The sequence below is a fragment of the Rattus norvegicus genome, chromosome 14 (assembly GCF_021556685.1).
Source record: "Rattus norvegicus strain SHRSP/BbbUtx chromosome 14, alternate assembly SHRSP_T2T, whole genome shotgun sequence".
NCBI classification, from domain to species: domain Eukaryota; kingdom Metazoa; phylum Chordata; class Mammalia; order Rodentia; family Muridae; genus Rattus; species Rattus norvegicus.
Window position 1 is genome coordinate 74,249,955 of NC_141547.1, and position 24,132 is coordinate 74,274,086.

At 38.3% G+C, this 24,132-nt stretch overlaps 1 long non-coding RNA gene across 1 annotated transcript in view; it reads right to left on the reverse strand.

Moving 5' to 3' along the window:
- The window catches only part of LOC148001393 (uncharacterized), a 47,841-nt gene extending 40,914 nt beyond the window's left edge, over positions 1-6,927 (reverse strand). The window contains exon 1 of the long non-coding RNA XR_015637078.1: positions 6,636-6,927. This is a non-coding gene — a long non-coding RNA (uncharacterized LOC148001393). The remainder of the gene's footprint in view (positions 1-6,635) is intronic.
- Between the last annotated feature and the right edge of the window lie 17,205 nt (positions 6,928-24,132).

A 24,132-nucleotide genomic window follows, 5' to 3' on the forward strand; every position in this document is an offset into this window, starting at 1 on the left:
GCCCTGTCTTCTCTTCTTTGGCATTTGCCATGTTTTGCTTTAAGAAGGTAGTATTATCTTTGCCTCCTGAGGGAGGAAATGGGGGCAGAAAAAAAGAAGCAAGACTATAGACTAAAACTTGAGGATTTAGTTAAGGTCTCACTGAAGCCGTGGTCTGTCTACTTACACTCCAGCAAACAGAGTTCAGCGTTTGGCTGAAGCCTTGCAGAGTACCTGAGACATGCACCGTTCCCACAGTTTCCAGATTCTTTCCTGTCACAAGCTCATGCTTGACTTAGAGAGGCAAAGATGTGGCTGAGTGTGAGGTCTCCGGTTGGGAATTCTAACTCATTTCTGTGACCTTGGGAACATGATTTTACTTTCAGGACCCCCATTTCTACATCAGTAAAACAAGGTCATCAGAATAAATGGTCTGTTACATTCTGATGATCTGTTTTGCAGATGGCGAGCTGGAAGGTGCTGAGAACCTCAACCACACACCCAAGTCAGCAGGGAAGTGAAACGCACGGCCACCCTCTAACACTCTGTTTATACTGTGTGAGAAACTTCCCAACAGATAGTTGGATAGGCTTCCAAATGCCAATGGGCATGAAATAGGGTTTTCTCTTGAGCCCTTCTTCAGAACTGAATGTCTCCACATTCTCTTCAAGGGCGGCAGGGCCTCATCTAAATGTTAAGGTAAATAAATACTCCAAAACGTGAGGTAGGAATGGAAGGCAAAGAGCAACTGGGGAAAAGAGATTGGGTACCTGGGACCTTTCACCATATGGCCTCATAACTTCTGATTATTTTCTGAATGTATGGGATGACATATTGGCTTATTTAAAGCCATTCTTATACACATTTTTCATAGTTATAATTCATGGGAATTTATATAATGAGGTAATTGGTTATAATGACTGATTCAGGAAAAGAGAACATTTCAAATTATTTATGGTAATAATAGTTACTTACACTTGTTTGGTAATACCAAGGCAAACTGGTAATGATTTCCATTTGAGGGATGGAGGAGACCAGCTGCTGTTTAAAATATCTAAGTAATCTAAGGCCTGATCAGAGACACAATATAACTGTAGCTAAGTTATAAGAGAAGCTGTTTATTAACTCAATTTTTCCCACTAATTCTTGGTTCAATTCTTTCCCATCAATAGTTCAGTATACCCTTGTATTATAACTTCATTGTGACTTGAAAATTATGACTGTTTTCTCTAGAGCTAGATAATTTATGTTTTTCTGAGTATTTTGGTCAAATTCTGATTATTTGCCTGGTATTATAAGGCAAATTAAGTTTTAGATCATTTATGGGAGACAGATATAAGCACCATAATGTTATAATTATGACATTAGATGTTGTCTATATACAATTATGAAGGTATTAATTAATTTCCTTAGTACTATGCTAGTATGCCTGGAGTCAGAGGATAAGCATGGGTCATTCCTCATGAGCCATGGCACCCTTTGTATTTGGTATATGGTCTCTTATTGACCAAAACCTGTCAAGTAAGCTAGGCTTGCTGACCCACAGGCCCCACTGAATCTATCTATCTCTGTGTTTCCAGAGTTGGGATTTATGAGTAAACACCAAAACATCTTTCTGTTTTATTTGTTTTCTGGTGATTGATGGGATTATTATATTAATGCAATGGTATGAATTGGTAAGCTTGCTGCATAGGATGGCTGATATAAACAATTTTAAGGGAACACAAGACTTATTCTGACACTTGGTTACAAATGCTTCCTTATGGGGTCAGGAGTTGCTTTATCATGAGCTGCTTGAGAGGCAGAATTTCAAGGTGAGGAGCACACATCTCAACAAAGCTGCTTAGCTTCTAAGAGCCTGAAACCAGAAGGCAATGGAGAGGAGCCTGGTCCCCAGAATGTTCTTTCCCCAGCGTTTATCTCCTAAAGGTTCCAGCGCTTCCAATAGAGTGATGGGATAGGCGATCAGCCAAGGCTATTGGTCTAGGTATTATATTTAAAATCCAAACCAGGGCATGTAGGACAAAAAATAATTTCTTAAGTGTTTACTTTCATTTTCTAATTTTGTTTTATTTATCCCAGTATTTATTTATATAAAGACCACTCTTGTTTATATACATTAGATGGATTTGCCCATCCAGTCATCCTACCACCAAGTAAAGTAACTATAATTATTGCCATTCTCTGAAGCCTGGAGAGATAGATGAATGAGCTTCTTTTGGTCAATATCTAGTATTTTGGAGAGTTGAGAGACAAATTCACACAGAGCAACCCTGACAACAAGATTATTTACTTCTCAGCTGTATTTTCACCTGGAAAATTTTGATGCGTAGCATTCAGAAAGCAAGCCATATAATTGTGATTTGGCCAAATTTGTCATCAGTGTCATAGGCTCCAATTGTTCCATTTATCTTAGTGAATACTAATTAATTCAATTATGTCTTCCTTTGATCCTTGGTTTTTGTCTTCAACTTTGGCAGTAGTTGTGGTGGGTAGAGGCCAAGTATGTGCCTAATAGTACCAGAGTTGTTTGTTATTTCAGTATTTTCACTTGTTTACATTCTACTACTACTACTACTACTACTACTACTACTACTACTACTACTACTACTACTACTGTGGGTGTCTGTGCATGTGTGTGTATACCTGTTGCACTGTATACATGTGGAGATCAGTTGACAATTTCTGGGAGTCAGCATTTTCCTTGAACCACTTTTGATCTGGTTGTCAAGCTTTGTTTCAGCGACTTCAAGCACAGAACCATCTTGACAGCTCATTAAGGTTTGGTTTAATGTTTTGTCTGTTTGTTTCAAGCAACTTTTTCTCAATTTGGGATCCACTGTAGTTTTTAAGTGGCTTCTCATCTTCATAATCTTTCCTTAAACATTAAGTATGTATAGTTCTTATCCAGTTGAGTCATGAGAGAAAACTTCAAGAGTCCATCATTTCTAAGACTAGAAATACTAGATAATCCTTCAATCCCATTTTTCTTAGATTCATAATTAAAAAACCACATAAAATAAGTCAAATAAGATCGTTAATTTTCAGTATTTAACCATTATTTTCATAGCTGATTACAAATAAATATTCATTGAATTATTAAATGGTTGAATCAGAAAAGCATGGGTTTAAACCCTTTATTAAATAACTCATTTTTGTCTACTTTTAAATTCCTAAAAAAAGCTGAGGGTGCTATGTGGATAGAAGGGGTCACATGTAGAAAAGAATAAATCTCCAAGTTCACCTCATTGTTGATGTTAATTTAGTAGTTGTTTCTCACTCATTTACCCAAATGTAGTCATACCATGCCTTATCCTCCATATTGAGTATGCCAATGGCTTACATAAGGAAGATAACTTGGACTGCACTGAAATCTTTTGCCGAGATGTTTTCTTTCCCATTCAAATTGCTTGTTTACATGGTGTTGGATCAAATGAAAGAGAGAACAAGGAGCTCATGAGTTTCTTTTGAGAAGGCAGCTGCGGTAGAAAGGGTTTGTCAGGAAACAGGATGATCTGTTTGTGTGGCCACAGGTCCATGACCTCTGACCTGTCTCCATCCTCAGCAATAGGTATGTGTGGCTCTTGTGTCCTGAGGTGGAACTACCGAATGCTGAAAAAGAGGAAACACACTAAACCAAGTCCTCCCCCTCCCCCCGATATTGTTGGTAGCTTGAAAACCACCCAGACGGATAGATACTTTAAATAGTCTCTCTCTCTCTCTCTCTCTCTCTCTCTCTCTCTCTCTCTCTCTCTCTGACTAAATTTTCATATCTCCTATTGTGCAAAAGTAAAGAGGATTGTCCTGAAATCCTAACTTCTTTGAGGATTTGGGATGTGCTTGGGTATCTGTCTCAATAAGAAAACAAGCTTAAGGAATGTGGAAACATAAAGCCATCTGGCTGTTGGTCCACTCTCACACCGGCTCTAGGGGTCACTGAGAGCCCTCCAAGTCCCCAACTCCAGCAGGAAACATTTGATCTCATCTAAGCTATGCCTGGACATGTGTACTCAGCTACATGGTTCATCTCTGAACCAGGTGGCAGATTTAAATTGAGGGTCTTCGGGGAACTGTTTAGAAACTGATTTTAGTCTCCTGAAAGTTATTTAGGTCCTAAGTGCTGTTGTGAACTTATCCATTTGTAAACCAATCAGCAGTGTTTTTATTTGAATATACTCTAAGGGACAATTTGGAAATCCAATAATGCCCCAGGAAGGCTATGATGTCATTATTAATCTACTTTCTCAAAAAAAAAATAAAGTTTTTGGTTGTCCTCCTACTTTTTGGTTCATTTTTGTGTGTTGATTCAAGTCTTATGCCCCTGGTATAAAAATGATCAAGTTAGATACTCAAGAGAATATTGCAAGATGCAGGGAAAAAGAAAATAAAAACATCCATCAAAGGTCGGGCAGCAATGAGAAAGTTAAAACTTGAAAGAAAAAGAAAAGGGAAGTATTGACAGTAATACAATAGGAAATTTTTTATGAGTAGGTGTCATGAAAATTGCTAGCAAGTAGCATGAGAGGGTCCTTACACAATGTACTCACATTCAGAAAGCCTTGGTGAAATCAAATATTTAAAGAAATGAATACATTTTGGCTATGTGGATGATGGGTTAAAACAGGGTCCAGCAGACACAAGCTGAGACACAGTTGTCCAAAGAACAGGAGTTGGATATCGAATCTTTATAAAGGGCATTCAGGGGACAAGTCAGACATCTAAGCAGAGGAGCATGTGTATGGCAAAGATGTATTGGTACAAGATTTATGAATAAAGAACAGATCTGTGGTAAATTTGGATTCTTTGTGATGGTAATCTGTTAAAGTAGAAACACATCTCTGATGTCCTACGAGTGGGACATACCCATAGTAAAATAAGAAGCAAAACCGGTCTGCATGAAGTTTGGTTGGCACTAGTGCTCTGTACTTTGATTTGCTCAAGGTGATGCAGTCTATGAAACAAGCACATGTGAAGAAAAGAGTCAGGGAGCCTGCCTCAGTCTCAGGAATGTCTTCCAACCAACAAGCATATCAGCATGGCTTCGTGGTTTGCTGAGATTGGCCCATCACTCTCTGCTGTATGGCTTAGCTCTGAATCTTACGCATAATTCCAAAAGACAGTTGTACCCTTATTTTTGTGCAGTTAGGTTACTGCTTGGCTTTTTTCTTTTGTTTCCCATAGTTCACATATTAAAGACTTAATCCATTGTTGCACAGATAAAGCTATTAGAGGATAGAGTTTTAAAAGAGATAATGCATAAATGGGGGTATTCGGGTGATTGCTCTATTTACAACGAGCTGAAACGTAGACTCAGAGACACAGGAGGAGTGGAGGACAGTGGCAGCAGAAACATATGTAGAGTTGAAACCTCAATGCTGACCATTAATGTGCCAGAGAGACATGGAGCCTTGTATCAGTAATTCCAGATACTTACAGGGGTGGAGTAGGAAGATTGCTAGAGAATAAGAGTTCTGTAAGAGCCCCAATGTGAACCCCCTGGAAGATCACAAAGACAGAGCTCATATGAAAGATAAGCATATGCGTTAGCACTAGTGGGCTCAGTTATCCATTCTACCATGTGAAGACATAGCAGGAAAGTTCTGTCTATGACTTAGGGAGTAGGGACACCGAATGGGAAAGCTTACACTGTCTTGTTATTTCCTGAATCTACCAAACTCTTACTAAGTCCAGGGCATTTTATTGTAGCTCTATTCATGTCAAACTGTCCCCCCACCTTTTTTTTAGACTTAAACCTTTCCTCCTGACATAAGAACAGAGTAAGATTGTTTTTTCTTACTTTTTCTTACTTTAAAAATATATTATTCTTTTAGAGTTAAAATATAATAACACTATTTCCCCTTTATTCCCCCAAAACTTTGAACTTTGCTTTGTTCCTTCTCAAACACGTGGTCTCTTTTTCTTTAATTTACACACACACACACACACACACACACACACACACACACACAGAGAGAGAGAGAGAGAGAGAGAGAGAGACAGACAGACAGACAGACAGACAGACACACACACACACACAGACACACACAGACACACACACGCATTCACAAAATCTATTAAATCCATTTAGTGTTGCTTGTGTGAATATGATTTCAGAGCTGACACTAGGGATGAGAAATCTAAATAAAAGACTTACCCCTAGTTAATGCAAAATTTCTGACTCTCTACATTGCCTATAGTTCTTTCTGGGGTGGGACACTATGAGATTTTTTCCTTTCTATGGTAGCTTGACTATTTCTATTGTCATTGTTCATGCCATGTTTGGGCAGCCATACTGCTGAGATATCATGACCGTAGCTACGCTTACATTTCTAGAGAACATAAGCTCACAGCAGAGTTTATAGACATCGGAGATGTGTAATCTTTCTGCCACCTTTTCTTTGATGTTCTATGAGATGAGTCCTAGTATGTTCAAAAGATGTGTTATTTCTGATCATCCTACTATATGTTTTTTTCTGCTTTTTGATCACTTGTGGGTCTCTGCAACAATGTCCATCTACTACAGAGAAGCTTTTTGAGTGAGAAGTGAGAGCTATACTTATTTATGAGTATTAAAACACGTGTTTATTATTCACTTTGTGATTGTGCTAAATTAGTAAAGTGGTAGTAGTGGGTCCTTTTAAGATCCATATCCTCACCAGCTCTGAGTACATGGCGAGGTTTGCAGTACCAAAGATGAGTTTTTCCCTGTAGAAGGCCTTCAGAGCAGTTGGACGACTGTTGGTTACTGCTAACACGTGGGTGTCACTTTTGCATCTTTCAGGGTATCTTGCCATAGTGGTCATTGTTGTGGTTCAAAAGCATCACAGTTAGGTGGGACTCCCGGTTGCTTTCCATCACTGACAGTTGGCACAGTAATTTCTGCTGCTATGAAGTCTAGTCATCGGAGAGGAGGATTTTAGGTAAGTTTCAGCTTGAATCCTCCAAATCCTGTATTCAAAGTGCACGGCATTATTGGCAATAGAGAGTTATCTTTAGTCTCCAGAGGTAACCAGGGGGGAACAGCATTAACCTGTATTGATCTGGGAGTCCCTTGGACTCTTGGTCAATGATCCAAAAAATGACTTCACATGCCTTGTTCTGGAGTTTTTGTTAGATTATCTATGGCTCCTGAGGGAAGCATTGTCACTTCATATGGTAGTACTTCATTTAAAGTATACATGGGTGTGTTCATATGTATGTGTGTATGTAGGTGCATATACATATATACATATATATACATATATATGCACCTACATACACACATACATTTATGCATAAGTTTGGGTAAATACAAGTAATACAATTCATTATTGATGTTTCAAAAATCTTTAGTGCGGTTTTCTCTTGTCCCTCCCTGTCACTGTGTGGTGACCCCTCTCCACTCTCTCTAGTTGATGTTAGATTTTCCCATTCTCCCATTTATATAGCTTGTACCTTGCTATTCCCTTCTTTAAGCATCATTCTCCCCTGTTCTCTGTATGACCTTTTTAAGAAATGTGATAGTATATGTGAAAGGTGACCTTGACACCAGTTGTATTAAAAATACTCAGTACATGTTAGTATACATTTTGCTTCAAGATTCAATTCACTTCTAGATGTTACTGTTTGTTGTATCTTTTAAATTTATTTAAAAAAATTCATTCGTGTACACAATGACAACTAGTTTCCCATAGGGGAAAATGTTATAAAAATTGAAGACCTGTTTAACCAGGCAGGTTTAGGATCCAACTCTGAGAAAAGCACAGAAAGGAACCTTGTTTTATTATCTAAATAAAAGAGAAACTGTTGTGTTCCTGAGAGAATGTGAAACAAGAGCTAGGAAGACCAGCTGAGGTATCTGCTCACTGCCAAAGCCAGAGAAGGTGCATATATACACCATGCTACCGGAGAAGTGAATGTAGATCAATAAAATGCTGAGCATGGCGGGGGGCGGGGAGGAGGGCAAAACTTTAGACATTGCTTCATCTGAGAGGTCAGCCCTGACTTCTATCCAGGGAGCAATCATCTCTATGGAGACATGAAAGCATCACTGTGAAATCCTAGCTTGAAACAATGAAGAATTTCTTGGGGTTCACTTGCTCCCCATCATAAAATGGACACAAAGGTTTTTTCTTCAATCTTTATTAAATTGGGTATTTCTTATTTACATTTCAAATGTTATTCCCTTTCCCAGTTTCCATGCTAACATCCTCCTAACCCCTAACCCCCCTCCTCTATGATTGTTCCCCTTCCCATCCTCCCCCCATTACCACCCTCCCCCCAAGAATTCCATTCACTGGGGTTCAGCCTTGGCAGGACCAAGGGCTTCCCCTTCCACTGGTGCCCTTACTAGGCTATTCATTGTTACCTATGCAGTTGGAGCCCAGGGTCAGTCCATGTATAGTCTTTGGGTAGTGGCTTAGTCCCTGGAAGCTCTGGTTGGTTGGCATTGTTGTTCATATGGGGAACTGGATGTATATCTCTCCCGAGAGACAAAGGTGTTTTAAAGAACAAATGCATAGATGCCGACTTTCTTGTGCACATACTTTTGAGCTTTCAATATAGTTACAGACACAAGCAGATGACCCATTTACAACTCTCATCTCACATCTATTAGCACAGACAACTGATGCATCACTGATGTCTACAGTACAAAGCCAAGGTGTAAAACCTTTATAGCTACATTTGAAAGCGGCAGTGATGACATTGCAGATCTTTAGCGGAGGCAGATAGCACAGTTGCTGGAGTGGATATTCTTATGTAGCAGGAATACTGTTAATATGGCAGGCTTCCAAAAGAGTAAGCATCCCCCAAAAGTCTATCATGTAGTGGTCCACGATGAAGCCTGCTGCAGGTTAGATACTAGTAGAACCCAATCAGCTCCTGTCAACAGGCCTGTGGTGATAAATTGAGATGAAGCCAGTGGGTCTGGGATGATGGCTTCTTAGGGCTCATCTTGAAGTGCTTCGGTGAGGTCTGTTTTGTTTTGCTCTGCTTGGGATCATTTCTTTTGCCACTCCAGCTATGTAAAGATAATAATCGCACCAATAGAACTGGTGACCTTCCACCTTTCCTCCCTTTGATACAGTCTCATTTTCTAGTAAAACCATGACAAATGTCTCTTCCTCCACCTTCAGTAAACGAGCAGAGAATCTGTCTGTTACACTTAATGTGCCTACCCCCAGAAATATTGGTATTTGGTTTGGATTCCTCCGAATGGGGTGAACATTATATCTCTAACCTATGGAAAAGCTTTGCTCCTTTGCAGTGTTGGTGGAATTAAATTTGTTTTCACAGCTGGTTGTACTTGGAGAAGGGTTAGCCGCCCTCTTGAAGGTTCTACCACAGCAGTTCATCACTGAATCTGCTGTGTGGTGGGGGCTTTGAGCTGTTAACGGGAGGCACAGAGGGAAGCCTAAATTAATCATTTAGGATTTATTTATTCTTTTTCCCATCATAGAGTAAAATGAGCATATGCCAACATTTCCAAGGCCAGGGCTGTCTTGATCATATGAGGGCTGATCACTGACTCCTTATATCTATCTGCCAACAGGTCCAATCTGTGGACTAGCACCCCACCATCTACTTAAAGACTACTTTGTAATTTACAGTTTGTTTTTCCTATTCTTGGCTTTAGTTGTTTCCTATAAAATCCAACGTGTTAGAGACTTTTATGCCACCGTTTTATACATGGGTAAATCATCATTCAGAGGGAATGTGTAGTCACAGAACTGGTAACTGGCAGGCTAATATCTTGAGTTCCAACCTCCTAACCTTAAAACTAAAGAGGAAGTGAAAGACACAGGATATTCTTTGCTATGAAGAATTGCCTGATGACTCCACCCTCCCCAAATCGTATGTGGAAATCCAATCCTTACAATATGGTCTGAAGCTGTATCTTGAAGGATGTAAGGGCATTCTTAACAAAGAGGTCAAGAAAAAGAAATTTATACTACTACTAAACTATCTAGCTTAAGGTATTTTGTTATAGAAACCTGAGTTTCTGTAGCACATAACCCAAGTCACATGGATTCCCTGACTTTTCCACAGTGAGGCCAAGAATTCTCACTGTTCTTTCACTCAGTTTCTTTGAGTCAGAAGTTTTGGTGAGTATTGACACGCCAAAGGAAGATTTAAATCAGTAGTTACATTGAGATGCATTTTTGGACAAGAGCCAAACGAGCATTTAGGATTTTGGGAAAACAGAGTTTGATGAAACATTTGGGATTCTACATGCATCCATCCATCCATACTGTGCGAATTAAGGAGTAAATATTCAATGACACAGTAGGTAAGATGGATCCTAGAGTCATAAAATTGGGAAAGAACCAAAGGGAGAATTTCAGGGATGAAAGAGGATATCTGAGATCACATGACATGACTAAGAATAGACTAGAGTTTCAAAGTATGTGGCACCATCATCCTCTTCAAACACTGCTGTAAGACCCAGAATAATGTAAAATGCTATATCTAGAGATAGGTAAAACCTTCACCTTTGAGAACATTGACATCTGTGCAGAGAAGGGTAAGTGGAGGCTACAGTATGTAGCACTTTCAAGGCTTTTTGTTGTGACAGAGCAGAGTAACAAAGCATCTACTGATAATGCATCACATGAAAGGCTGTGGATCTGACATACTAGCATTTACATGCAGACACCTTTGCAAATTAATGAGGTATTTGATTCTTTTCAATGCAAATAAGCACTTATGATATGATGATGTGTTTTGATGCTCACCATCTTGCAATTCAAACCAGCTACATTGAAGGATGGAGAAGCCATAGTTAGCTAGAATCTGAGCTATGCGATGGTACCAGACAGGATCCTGGGAAGCCTGCACAGAGGCTGTGGGACCAATAGAAGAATAGGAGCCATCTCCAGCATCTCCAGTGAAAAGTTGCTCCTGTTCCAGAGAGGATGGTGGGTACTCATCTAATCACTTCAGCGTTGCCTTGTTTTAATGATATTTATTTCTATGATAGTTTTGTCTTTCATATCTTCTAATGTCTCTGATAGTTAAACTATCAGAAATTTTGCATGTAAAGATTTGTGTTAAATTTAACTGAAGTAATCATGTGAACCATTGGACAGGTATCTGTGTAAGAAAGGAAAAACAAACAATAAATCAGCTGTGGCAGTGAACACCTTAACAGAACTATTTGAAGCACAGGTAGAAAGATTATGAGTGGGACACAAGGTTTTCTCACAGTCAAAACAACAGTAAGGAGGAAGACAAAGAAAAGAAGACGAAGATAACCAGAGATGCAGAGTGTCATGTATGTAGTTAAAAAGGATAAGGATAACTGGGGCACCAGAGTAAGTAGTAACTGAAGAACTAATAGGAGAAGAATTTGTGTTAAGTTTTTCAAAAATTTGCTCTCTTTTCATTCAGCTTACACATTGGGGGGATAGATATGAACTCCATGTGTGGGAGACAAGGTTCTTATCTATGAGAATCTGAAGAGGCATTGCAAATAGAGAGTTTCAGTTCATAGTTACAAACACAAAGCTGTGTATTGAAAGCCTAATGAACGGCACAGCCAAAATATTCTCCAATAAACAAAAACACACAGAATACACATATTCTGGAACATTCACCTAGTCACTGTTCATTCTAATATTGATATTACTCACATATTCTACATGTCAATGATTTGGCAAAAATTTATCAAATGCCATTTTTCCGGTTTCTGGCTATGCTTTGATAACTATGACTGACAACGCTCATTTGCCTTGCTCCAAAACTACATGGGGAGATGGATAAGCCGACCTTCCAATAGAAGGTGGCGTGTTTCTATACAGTAGTTGGCAGAATATGTCAGAAGAGATTGATGTAAGTTTTAAATATGAAGGATTTAGAACAATATTTATGAGATAATGTTTAGCAATGTTTCATTAGTGAATGAAATAGTGCATTTTTGAACAAATATTTTGACAATTTGAGAAAGCTTTTATTTTCTACTCCATTAATCCACATGCCCTTCACTGTTCAAATGGGCTGGTGACCTTGTTCCGGCCGAGTGGACCAATCAGTTTATTTCTTTGGATATGTGCCTGAAAGCTGATTGCAGTTTACGGCACCAAAATATTTATGTGTCAAATGATGAGAAAAAAAATCACTTAATTACAGGCTGAGTAAAAATTCAGCTGGTATGACCAGAATTGGAGCAAGAAAGAAGTCAAGAAAGAAGGTAGCCAAATAAATTGGGAGGGAGAAGTAAGTAAGAGGGAGTTAGAGCCATCAGAGGTAAGTCAAAGGACATTGCCTATATCCAATCTGGTCTTGTTTGGAAAATGAATAAAGAAATTGATACACCGAGGACAAGGCATCCAGGCTTCTATTTGTTGAAGGAGGTTGGAACTATAGACAGGAATAAAAGAGGTAAGTTTTAACATGAGGTATGGAATGAACTGAAGATTTTTCAAAGGTCAACCCAAGGTCAAATGCCAAAGAACGGTGTGTATGTAAGTATATTTGCATGTTCATGCACGTGTCCAGTGTTTGTTCATGAAGTTAGTCTGAAAACAGAACCAAGTAGCATGAAATAAGTGAAGACCAAATCTCATTTTTTTACTTTTAAATATCATTTGCAAGAATTGATAAAATTACAAATTACTGGGGAAATGGAAGAGCTAGGTTTGGAACAGTGAAAACAGATATTATCAGGTCTCAGTTCATTCTCTTATTACAAATTATAATGCTCTGCATGGCTTAAAAAGCAAATTTTTTTTCTTTTCTTGTCTGTTTTTTGTCCTTTTTGAAAACAATATAATAACCACCACTACATTGTACCACAACACTACAATATTTAGAGTTTAAATTTTAATTTTCCTGTTTTTTAGTTGATATTTTAAAGACTAACATATGTGAATAATACACTAACAAAATTTTCTGCTCCCCAATTCTTAACCTCTTCTTTTAAATAATATTATATTACATATAATAATATATTATATTGTATATAAGGTGTATGCATGCATATATCATAATATATTAGAATTATTATAATATATAATATTTAGCGATATTTAATTTTAGTATTAAATAAATTTAATATTAAATTTTATGCAGAATTAATTTAATATATAATTGTTTTTAATAAATTAATTTTTTAATTTTATAATTTTATAGTTATTAGTACTTTTGAAATTTGACTAATATTTAGTTGTTTTAATATTCAAATATTAATAATGAATGGGTTTAACATTTAATTTAACATTAAGTAAAATTTTTAATCATAAACATATAAATATAACATATACAGATACATACACACATGTATACATTCACACAAGCATATATAGCCTGCTGAATCTATTTAGTGTTGCTGATATGTTTTGTTTAGGGCTGACCAGTGAAGATCAGACACACTGTCAGGGGCTCATTTCTGGAAAAGACTCTCCTACTCCAAACAGCCATTAATTAATTGTTGCACTTCATCTAGCGGTAGGGATCTCTAAGAGCTCTCATTCCTGTTGCCAGGCTGCGTGCGGTTCTTGTTTAGGTGACAGTAGTTTTGAGACATCACAGTATGCCATCTCACAGCAAGAAGCCTGATGCTCTAGCTCTTGCGATCTCTCCACCCCATCTTTCAAAATATCCCTTGAGCCTTATTAAAGGAGTATTGTTATATATGTGTCAACTGGGCTGGACACCTCATGAATAGTTGTTCTCTAAACTTTGACCAATTATGAATTTTTTAAAATGATTTATGTCTATGAGAAAAAGAAGCTTTTTTGATGAAGGGTGAGACCTACAGGAATAGAGAAAAACATATTCCCTATGTGAGGTTGGAGCCTGGTACCTCCTTGAAGAGTCAATTGTGTGCGTTCACACTGAAAGGCTGAAGAAGGCGGAGACGGTGTCCATCAGTGGTGGACACACACATAATCAAGAAGACCGAAGCTTGCTCACAGCAGCTAGCTTGCTCTTTCTCTTTTATTTCTCCAAAGCCCCGAGCATGATCAATGCTCCTACACTCAAGTGATTCTTTCTTTTTCAATTAATTTTATTCCCACATGTTAATCCTCTCTAGGAACACTTTTACAGACACATAGAGACACAAGAAGGGTTTTTACTGTTTCTTTAGGCATCTTTTAAAAAAATATTTATTTAATCTTTCTTTTACACTCCAGATTTTATCCTGCTCCCAGGCTTACCCTCTGTCTGTTCCACACCCCATACCTCCTCCCCTCCCCCCCATCTCCATGAGGGTGTCCCCACCCATCTCACCTCCCCACTGTGGCCTCCAGTCTCTTGAAGGTTAGGTGCATCTTCTCTGACTGAATCCAGACCTGGCAGTTCTCTGCTGTATATGTGTTGGGGGCCTCATATCAGCTTGTGTCAATCCAGTGATGTTGAAAATCAAGATTTAAGATCTCACATAAGTTGTCATGAGATCAAAACAAACTTAAGAGATGGCAACTCAGAACCTTAACGGCTCATTGATGTAAAAATGACATAAATGCCATTTATTCTTTCCCAAGTTTCTTACCGTTAGAGAACAAAAGAAGCCTTATTTTACACTTTCTCTGAAAAGGCAGCAACTAAGTATAAAATTCATGTTGGATTTACTGTAGTGAAAGAACAACTTAAGTACTTGAAAGCCCAGAGAATTAGTTAAACGTTTTAAGAAGACAGCAATGCATGTTGTCTACTTATATACCATTACCTAACATATTTTTGGGTTTTCTGAGTACAAAAGTTTTATTTTAAAATTTGCTATATATGTGTGAGCTCATGTATGGGTTTGTGTACATGACTGCATTAACTGAAGGTGATTCCTTGGAGTTAGATCTACAGATGGTTGGTAACCACCCTCCATGGGTGTTGGGACCTGAATTATTGTCCTTTGTGAGAGTTTTCAACTGCCAGTCAGTTCCACATTCCAACAGAATCTGAATCTAAAGAGCACACAAGTATTTACATGAAACCAAGTGCAGAATCATACTTATTCTAATATGTACTCTATGTTAGGCATTAAAATAGCACGCCTGTACAGTTTCTATGAGATTACCCCTTACTGCCTGAATAATATATACCAAGACATAGTCATATACTATAGATAGAAGTGGTTTTGCTGAATTAAATTTCCATTTACTATTTACACATAAGTTTTCTATGGAGCTTGAATTGTTGCATTTTCTCGAATATGAAGTTCAAAGACCAAACTTTACACTGTTCAAGGACTGATTTAACATGGTAGTTGAAGATAGCCAACTGCTGTCTGATTTTGATATTTTGGAATTAGATAGGAAACAGCAGAGCACACAATTTCAAATAGTAAATTAAATGGCAGTAAGTGCCGTGCTTGCCAGGACACGTGACATGATGGTTTGTACTGGAGCTTTGAAGACAAAGAGATACATTTAATAAAAGCATAACCAAAGCTATCTCCTATCAATAATGTTGTCCTTTGTCTAAGACCTAACAATTCGCAAAGATATTAAAAATTAATAATCTAATGATGACCTTCAAGTCAACCCTGTGAATCGGATAGAAATGGAAGCTAGCCCTAATCCCATGACCCTCTATTGTGATCAGAAACTGTTACTCCATGAGAGGTTGTAGTGGACTGTCAATGATAAAGCTGACTCAGAGAAAGACCACCACACTCAAACTGATTTTATGATACTGAATAAGATATACCCATCACAGAATTCTCTTGATTTTGTAATTATTCATTATATTTTTATTATTTTTATATAAAATATTATGCAAATTCCTTATGACTACTATGTAACATCCGCTATGTCATTTAATACTCTATGGAATTGTATACCTTTCTCCTCCTTACAAGTCTTCCTATCTTTAAGTTCTAGCTGCCATCATCTTAAGTTTATGATGAATATATGCAATTTGAAGTAATATGTGCTAGTTAGAATAGTCATTTCATGACAATGCTTGAATTCAAACCTAGGGTAATTGGACTTTATAAAGGTCTCACATAATTTACTTAGCAAACAAATGGCCATTTGAGGCCACCTATGCTCTGCTATTGCTAACCACTTTGACTGTGTCTTCTATATACACATTCACTTAACATTCCAAAGATTTTATGTGTTTAATGATATTCATAATTAGATAAATACTTATCATTCCAGAATAAACTTTGGCTCCCCACTCTTCATATATCTCTTAAATACCTTCCTTTATTTTTGCTTTGCAGTTCAGAAGGGGAGGCAGTGTATAGATTTTTGAGTCTCATCCCTTCTCCCCGAATTCAGGGTTCTAACCATCCTCTCTCATGAGTAATTCATTGCTCCTGCTTTCCTCCAAGTATCAAGGTGCTACTGTGAAGTCTCTTTAAGCTCCAGGGTTCATAAACAGAGAGGTACTCCAGTCCATGGTCTATCACCTAAGTGGAAGGTTTTAAGGTGGAAACCAAAAGAGAGGATTTAGATATAGTGTTCCTCCATGTGCCCTGTTGGGTGAGGTGGCCAGTGTGATCTCCTTAAGAAAATGTGAGAAGACAGATGAGGTGTAACCATGCTACGGTTACTTTACAATTGTATTCCTACCATTTTAAAGAAGATTAAAAATCATCTCCTACTTTTACATAATATATATATATATATATATATATATATATATATATATATACTATCAGTATATCAGTATACTATCCAGTATTTGGGGTTGTACTACCCTAAGTATTCATCTGACTCTCCTCAGTCCCTGTATTCAAGGTAACATTCTCTGGTTCATTCCATCACCTCCTTCCAAGTCTCCACATACCCTGTCCCCTGCCTTGTGAAATCCTACATCCTATGTATGTAACACTATGTACTCACCACTTAATTTTTGTACGATCTGACTCACGAGACTGACAACATTAACTTGCTCACATTTATAGCTCTTAGAGGCAGAATATGAACACTGGGGATTGAAGCAGCTGGATCCTCTGCTAAGCATTATGCTAACACTGTCTTCAGTGGCTCCTAAGGTCACGGGTCCACAAAATTCCCATTCTCCCCCTCTAACATTTCTAATACTTCCTGAGTTAAGCCCAGCTCAATTACAAAGACACTTTCTCATCACCACCTGTGATGGTCACTCGTTTTCTCCAGGATTGGGAGGTTGGCTTCTTGTCTTCCCTTTGTTGAGAGATGTTTGCTGGGATTATCATTTGATTTTTATAAAATACTGAGAACAAAAGAACAAAACAAAACAAAAACCCCAGTTTCTGTGAGGGGAGAAAGACTTTTCTGTTCCACTGTGGTTTCTTTTGTCACTTTCTTGAGCATTTGACACAATTAGCTACTCCCTTCGGCGTGTGTGCTCCTTTTTTTCTCTCTAGTTTAGGCTGTAGTATCTTCTTCTGAACACCATGGAATTTGCCCATACTGTCATTACTGGCCAGTGCTCACAAAGTATAGGGTTTCTAGTGCTTAGTGAATACATTGTTCACAGAACCTCTCCTGCAGAGGACTTGTATGATCTTTAAACACAGTATATGAAAACAACTATGTATCATTCAAATGATTTAAGAAAATGGAAGGCAATTTAGTTTTTAAAACTTCAACTGAAGGAGCTGGAGATATGACTGAATTGGAAAAGTGCTTGCCATGTAAACTTGAGGATTTGAGTTTGGTCCTTAGCACCATAGAAAAGCTAGATTTGGTGGCATACACCTGCAATCTTATGCTTGAGAAATGGAGGCAGTCACATCTCTGATGATTGTTGCCTAGTCATCCTAGATGAACAGATCAGCTCAAGACTAAGTGAGAGACATTGCCTCAGAAAGTAAGATGGAGGGAAACCTGGGAAGCCTACTGATGTCAGGCTTTGGCTTCTACAGAAAAGTTGCACAAATGCATGCATAGCCACATGTATGTGCATACTCATACAAACATGCATACCGCATCCATATTCCACACAGAAACAACAAAAAGTAGAAGAAAATTCCCATAGAAAATTCTGATGAGTGCAGGTCCGTGGCTTTGTTCTGGGAGGTGTGATCCTGGAAAAGGGGATAACATTTGAAATATAAATAAAGAAAATATCCAATAAAAGAAAAGTACAAAGAAAATAAAAAGCTACTAAAATTAAATTAATAAATAATAGAAAGTAGACGTAGCATCATAGTATCTAAATGGTATCTATCTGTCTGTCTGTCTATCATCTCTCTATTTAAGCCTGACTGCAGTTCCCCATCCCTCCTCTCCTCCCAGTTCCTGTTCCTCTCTTTCACTTGTCTTCTCCCCCTCCATCCACTTTTTCTCTTCAGAAAAGGGAATTCCTCCCATGATATCAAACAGCCATGGCATATCAAGTTGCAATAGAATTGGGCACGTCCTCTCCTATTACAGCTGGATGAGGAAACCCAGTAGGGGGAAAGGGTCCCAAATGCAGGCAACATAGAGATATCCCCTGCCACACTGTTAGGAGTACCATAAAAAAAAATCATGCTGTAAAACTGCAATATATGTGCAGAGATCCCAGGTCAGTCCTATGCAAGCTCCCTGGCTGATTGTCCAGTCTCTGTGAACCCTTATGAGCCTAGGTTAGTTGATTTTGTGGGTTTTCATGTGGTGTACTTGGCCCCTCTGGTTTCTACAGTCTTTCTCTACTGTAAGATTTCCCAAGTTCTGCCCAATGTTTGGCTATTCTCTGTATGTGTTTCCATAAGATGTGGGGTGAAGGGGCTGGGGATTTAGCTCAGTGGTAGAGCGCTTACCTAGGAAGCGCAAGGCCCTGGGTTCGGTCCCCAGCTCCGAAAAAAAAAGAACCAAAAAAAAAAAAAAAAAAAAAGATGTGGGGTGAAGCATTTTTGATGGCAATTGGGCTGTGCACCAATCTAATAAGTAGAGGGGGATATCATCAGGAATCATTTAATTTACATTTTTTGCCAGTCTTGTTTGCTTCTACCCTAGGTGTCTGCTCTATATATTTCTGTGTCCTGGCCCTCCAGGAAATGTCAGGGATGAGCCCTATCTCATGGCATGGTCTCAAGCTGTACCAGTCATTGGTTGACCACTCCCACAATTTCTGTGCCACCTTTACCTTGGTACATCTTGTAAGTTGAAGGTTTTGTGGCCAGATTGGTGTCCCATTGCCTCCACTGGTTATAGGAGATGTCCAGTTTTGGATCTGTAGTCTCCAATACTAAGAGTCTTAGCTAGCATCACCCTCATAGATAAAGATTCCTTGGAGAGAATTGGAATCAGGAGCATCTCTCTGACAAGCTTGAAACCTAGTGTCCTAAGCAGTTAAAACAGAAAATTAAAAGAGGAAAATGAAGTCATATAAAAGCAGTAACTTGTAATTCTTATGCAAGAAAACGGATAGCCAAAGAAAACATTAGACATATATATGTTTTAATCTAGAAGACAAAGAAAATAGTATAGATGTGTTTTTATTTTCTTTTACATGTATGTGTACATCTGTGTTCCTCATAGACCATGTAAATGCTGTATATACTTGGTGTACATGGAAGACAGGAGGTCTCTAGAGCAAACTAGATAGCTGGACTAGTGACCTATGTCTACTCTGGTTTTAATTGAGAGATCATGCCTCAATATATACAGTGGAAAGCAAATAAGAAAGATTCTTATTGTCAAATTTGGGTATTCACATATGTGCACACCACCAAGCTTGCAAAGCCTTTTCTTGGCTTCAGAAGATCTAATCTCTGGACCTCATACCCATGAGACAAATGCTTTGACTACTGAGCCATCTACCTAATCTCCAATATGTTCGTAAAATGAAAAGGAAATGTCTGGCATATGACTAAGCAATTAAAGGGGCTTGCTGCTCTTCCAGGGGATCAGAGTATGGTTTCTAGCATTAAAGTGGGGCAGATTACAACTATTTAAAATCCAGCTCCACATGATCCATGATATATTCTGACCTCCTCAGAAACATATAGATTCACAGTGCGCTCACACACACACACACACACACACACACACACACACACACAAGACATATACACAAAAACACACACATGCACAGCTACACACACATAAAAAAGTAATCTCAAAAATAATGAAAAAGGAATGCTCAAACAAGGAAAATTATTTTCTTGAGTAAATAGGTACATTTCAGTGAAGAAGCAGAACTTATAAAAAAACTTAAGGAAAATGTCTATAAAAGTAGAAACTCTGTGGCTAGAGATTATAGAACAATGTTCTGTGAGCTTAGACATAAGAGAAAAATTATTCAATTCAAGAAACTGAAGTGGAGAAGCTAACAATAAATATTAGCATACTCACTTTAGAAGCAGTACCATGCCATAGCCTGTGAGCTTACACAATATTTAAGAGTAACGACTTGGAAATGAAGTGATGGTATACCAAGCAAGTAGGAGTATATGGTATTATTTGTTCCACACTGTCACATTTCCTGTTCTACATAATACAAAATTCTAAAGGAAGTATATTTCAGAACATGCTTCTTTCCCTTGCTTTACAAAGGATTTCTTTGGCTAGATAAGGATTTGGAGAAATGAATCAGGAAAAGTTGTGTAAAATGCCTGCCTCTGGGGCTTACTTATGTCTTGACCTCTATCATTCTCTTGAGGTGAACTTGCTGGGTTGGACAATACTGAGGGGAGGAAAGACCCCCCTCGATGAAGGGGACCCATCAACCTTCAGTAGATAAATCCAACCCCACATTTCAAATACACTGCAGACATGACATCATGTCAACTTAACCCAAACTCAAGTCATTTTCCCAGTTGAGAAAATATCCCTCTAAGAGCTGCCTGTAGGCCAATCTGCATTTCATTTTCTTGATTAATGATTTTTGCAGATGGACACACTTCACTGGAAGTGGTGCTTTGGCAAGTGGTCTTGGGGGGTATAAGAAAGCAGGCTGAACAAACCATGGGGAGCAAACCAGTAAGCAGCATTCTCTCACAGTTTTTGAATCAGCTTCTGCCTCTAGGTTCTTGCCTTGAGTCCTCTTCAAGACTTTTTTGGATGATGAATTACAAGTTGTAAGGTGAAACAAACTCCTCCCAAATTGCCATTGGTCTCCTTGTTTTGTTGAGTCAACAGAAATCCTAACTAGAACAAAAGGAATTTGTGTATCCAGTCAAAGTTAATAGTCACTAAGTTGAGTCAAGATCAATACTGAGCAGTATCCTACATACTCCACACATGTAAATTACAAATTTACAAATTATGAAATTATAAACTAGTTTTAAATTTTAAATGGATATTTATTAACTTATTTTAAAATTGAAAAATATAATTTCATGGATTTGTTGCATAGGATGATGCTTCAAAATATATATTTATCTATATCTCTATATATCTATTTTTCACAAGAAACAATTCTAGGTAGCTAACATATTCTTTTCTTCAAATAGTTTCCTAAGTTGCTTCTATTGTGGTAAAGACCAGGATCAAAAGCATCTTAGAGGGTAAAGGGTTTGTTTTATTTTATTGGTAAAATTTATCATGGAAGGAAGTGAGGGCAGAAACTGAAGACAGGAAGCAGAAGGCAGGAGCTGAATCAGAGGGTTTGGGGATTCTGTTTGCTGGCATGATTTCTATTACTTGCTCAACATTCTTTCTTGTACCACGTGGAATCACCTGTGAGTGGCACCACATCAATGGTTAATCAAGAAAATACCCCAGGGATTGCTTGCCAGCCAATCTGATAAAGGTATTTTTTCTCAGTTGAATTTTCTTCTTCTGAGAGGACACAAATTGGTGTCAAATTCACAAGAAGTAAAAAGAATAGAGTTATCATTTTGTTGTAAGAGCAGTTTACATCTACTTTCTAATTTTTTTTTCTTTTTAAAGGTCATTCATTGCCTGTGTGTTTATGTGGGTATCTCTATGTGTGAACTCCATATGTATGCAGGCACCAGTCAAGGGCAGAAGAGATCTCTTGAAACTAGAATTACAGATGATTATCAGCTGTCCCATGTGAGTCCTAGGAATTGAACTTTCTTTCTATTTTTATTGGATTTTTTTAAATTTACATTTCAAATATTATCCCCTTTCCTGGGTTCCCATCCATAAACTCCCTATCCCATCTCCCTTCTTCCTTCTTCTATGAGGGTGTTCCCCCACCCGCCTACCCCTTCCTGCCTCCCCACCCTGACATTCCCCTACACTGAGGGGTCCAGCCTTGGCAGGACCAAGGAACTGAACTTAGTATGGAAGAGTATGTTAGAGATCCAAGTGCTGTGTCTTCAACCCCCTCCCCACTACTTTCTAATATTTCCTATGTAGTTAACTCTATATACTGCATTGTAGAATGGACCTCCTACACTTACTGCTACTACTGAACTGAAATTTTGTTTCCTTTAGTCATCATCTTTGATCTTCTCCAATCCTCCAGCTCTTTATGATTATCATTTTCTTTAGAGATAAACTATTAGATTGTCCTCTTTTAAAATACTGAGTTTTGGGGGCCAGACTATGGCTCAGACATTGAGAGCACTGGCTGCTCCAGAGGCCCTGAGTTCAAATCCAAGCAACCACAAAGTGGCTCACAACCATTTATAATGAGGTCTGGTGCCCTCTTTCTGGTATGCAGGCATACATGCAGGCAGAACACTGTGTATATGATATATATATATATATATATATATATATATATATATATATGTGTGTGCGTGTGTGTCTGTGTGTCTGTGTGTGTGTCTGTGTGTGTGTGTCTGTGTGTCTGTGTATACATGTGTGTGTGTATATATGTGTGTGTGTGCACGCTTGTGCGTGGACATGTGTATGTGTGTGTGTGTATCTCTCTCTCTCTCTCTTTCTCTCTCTCTCTCAAGAGTTTTGGGGTAGATTTGTTTCAAACAGCTAAAGGATACAGAGTAAGATAGGCTTTCATGTACATTACGTTGCTTGACAATTTTTACTACATTGACACTCTGATGAAGGAGGTACCATTGTTGTCCTTAAAGTTTTCAACAGTTCAGTTGCAGATAAGATAATGGACCCCAAATGTTATTATAGTTGACAAAGTCATATGGCTGCAAAGAAGAGAAGCCAAGATTTCAGTTTAATCAGCCTGTGTCAGATATGCTATGAATATAAGGGTGTGTGTTAAAGAAGTCTTGTCTATTAGAGATTTTTCTCCCTCCAAATTGTCAGAGTTGCATGCTGAGAGAGGAACAAAAAATAAACCATGCTGTAGAAATGTAGAACTTTTCAAAACATGTTATAACAAGAAATTTGTTTTTAATCTTTCCCCCTCCCCCACACACACACACCACTGACATGCACAACACACTCTAATACAAATACTTAAAGTAATGAAATACGTTAGGATGTGTGCTTACATTCAGAGTCAGGGTGTGCCAGGAAAAGCATGTGCCTGCCTCTGTAGACGGGGGTGTCAGTTCCTGGGCTTTACGCTTGCCTCCCAACAACTGACTGTCATTGTCACCAATTACAATTTTGTCCCTACTTCTATCCTTCAGCACTGTCTACAAAAAGTGGGGAAAAACCTGTTCTTCCTGTCCTAGAGTTTCAGACACACAATACTGGGCAGAGTCTGCAAATTGGGATGCAGGAGTAGGGACAGCTGCCTAGGTCATGCACTTAATGACTACATACGCCATCTGATCAAGCCCTAGTTCTATTTCCTGGACAATGGGGTCATCTTTTGCCCTAGGACACTATATAACCTGCTCACTCTCCTCCCATTAAAAGGTACATAAGGAACCTGTTCTATCTCATGATGGGAGACAGAGAAATAAGACAACTTGCTCAAAGAAGTCTCAGTATGGGAAATAGGGCTAAAGACAGTGAAAAAAGAGTTTAAACCAGATTAAAAAGGGACAGTACTTAGTGGTCCTAAGGCATATTTACTTATCAGTCAAAGCTGTCTTTAGGTGGTGTTTAAAAAGCTCTCTTTTTATTGTTCTGGAGTAGACAATCATACCATGAACTGAGTTGTTTTTGTGGTCAGAGAAGTTATACCAACTCTTTCTCTTCAATTTTTTAAAAAAGGTTTATTTTTATGTATGTGTTCATAAGGGTGTCTGTATGCATGCTATGTACATGCAAGTGCTGGTGGAGCCCAAACAGGGCATTAGATACCCTTGGAATAGAGTTCCAGGCAGTTGTGATTATTTAACATTCATAGTTCATCTGATTATTTCTGTCACTGCCTTTTACCTCATGGAAAACCTATTATGCAAGTACAAACTCACAGACAAACTTTGCTGAGAACAAAAATTGAGTTGCTGATAGGAATTGTGAA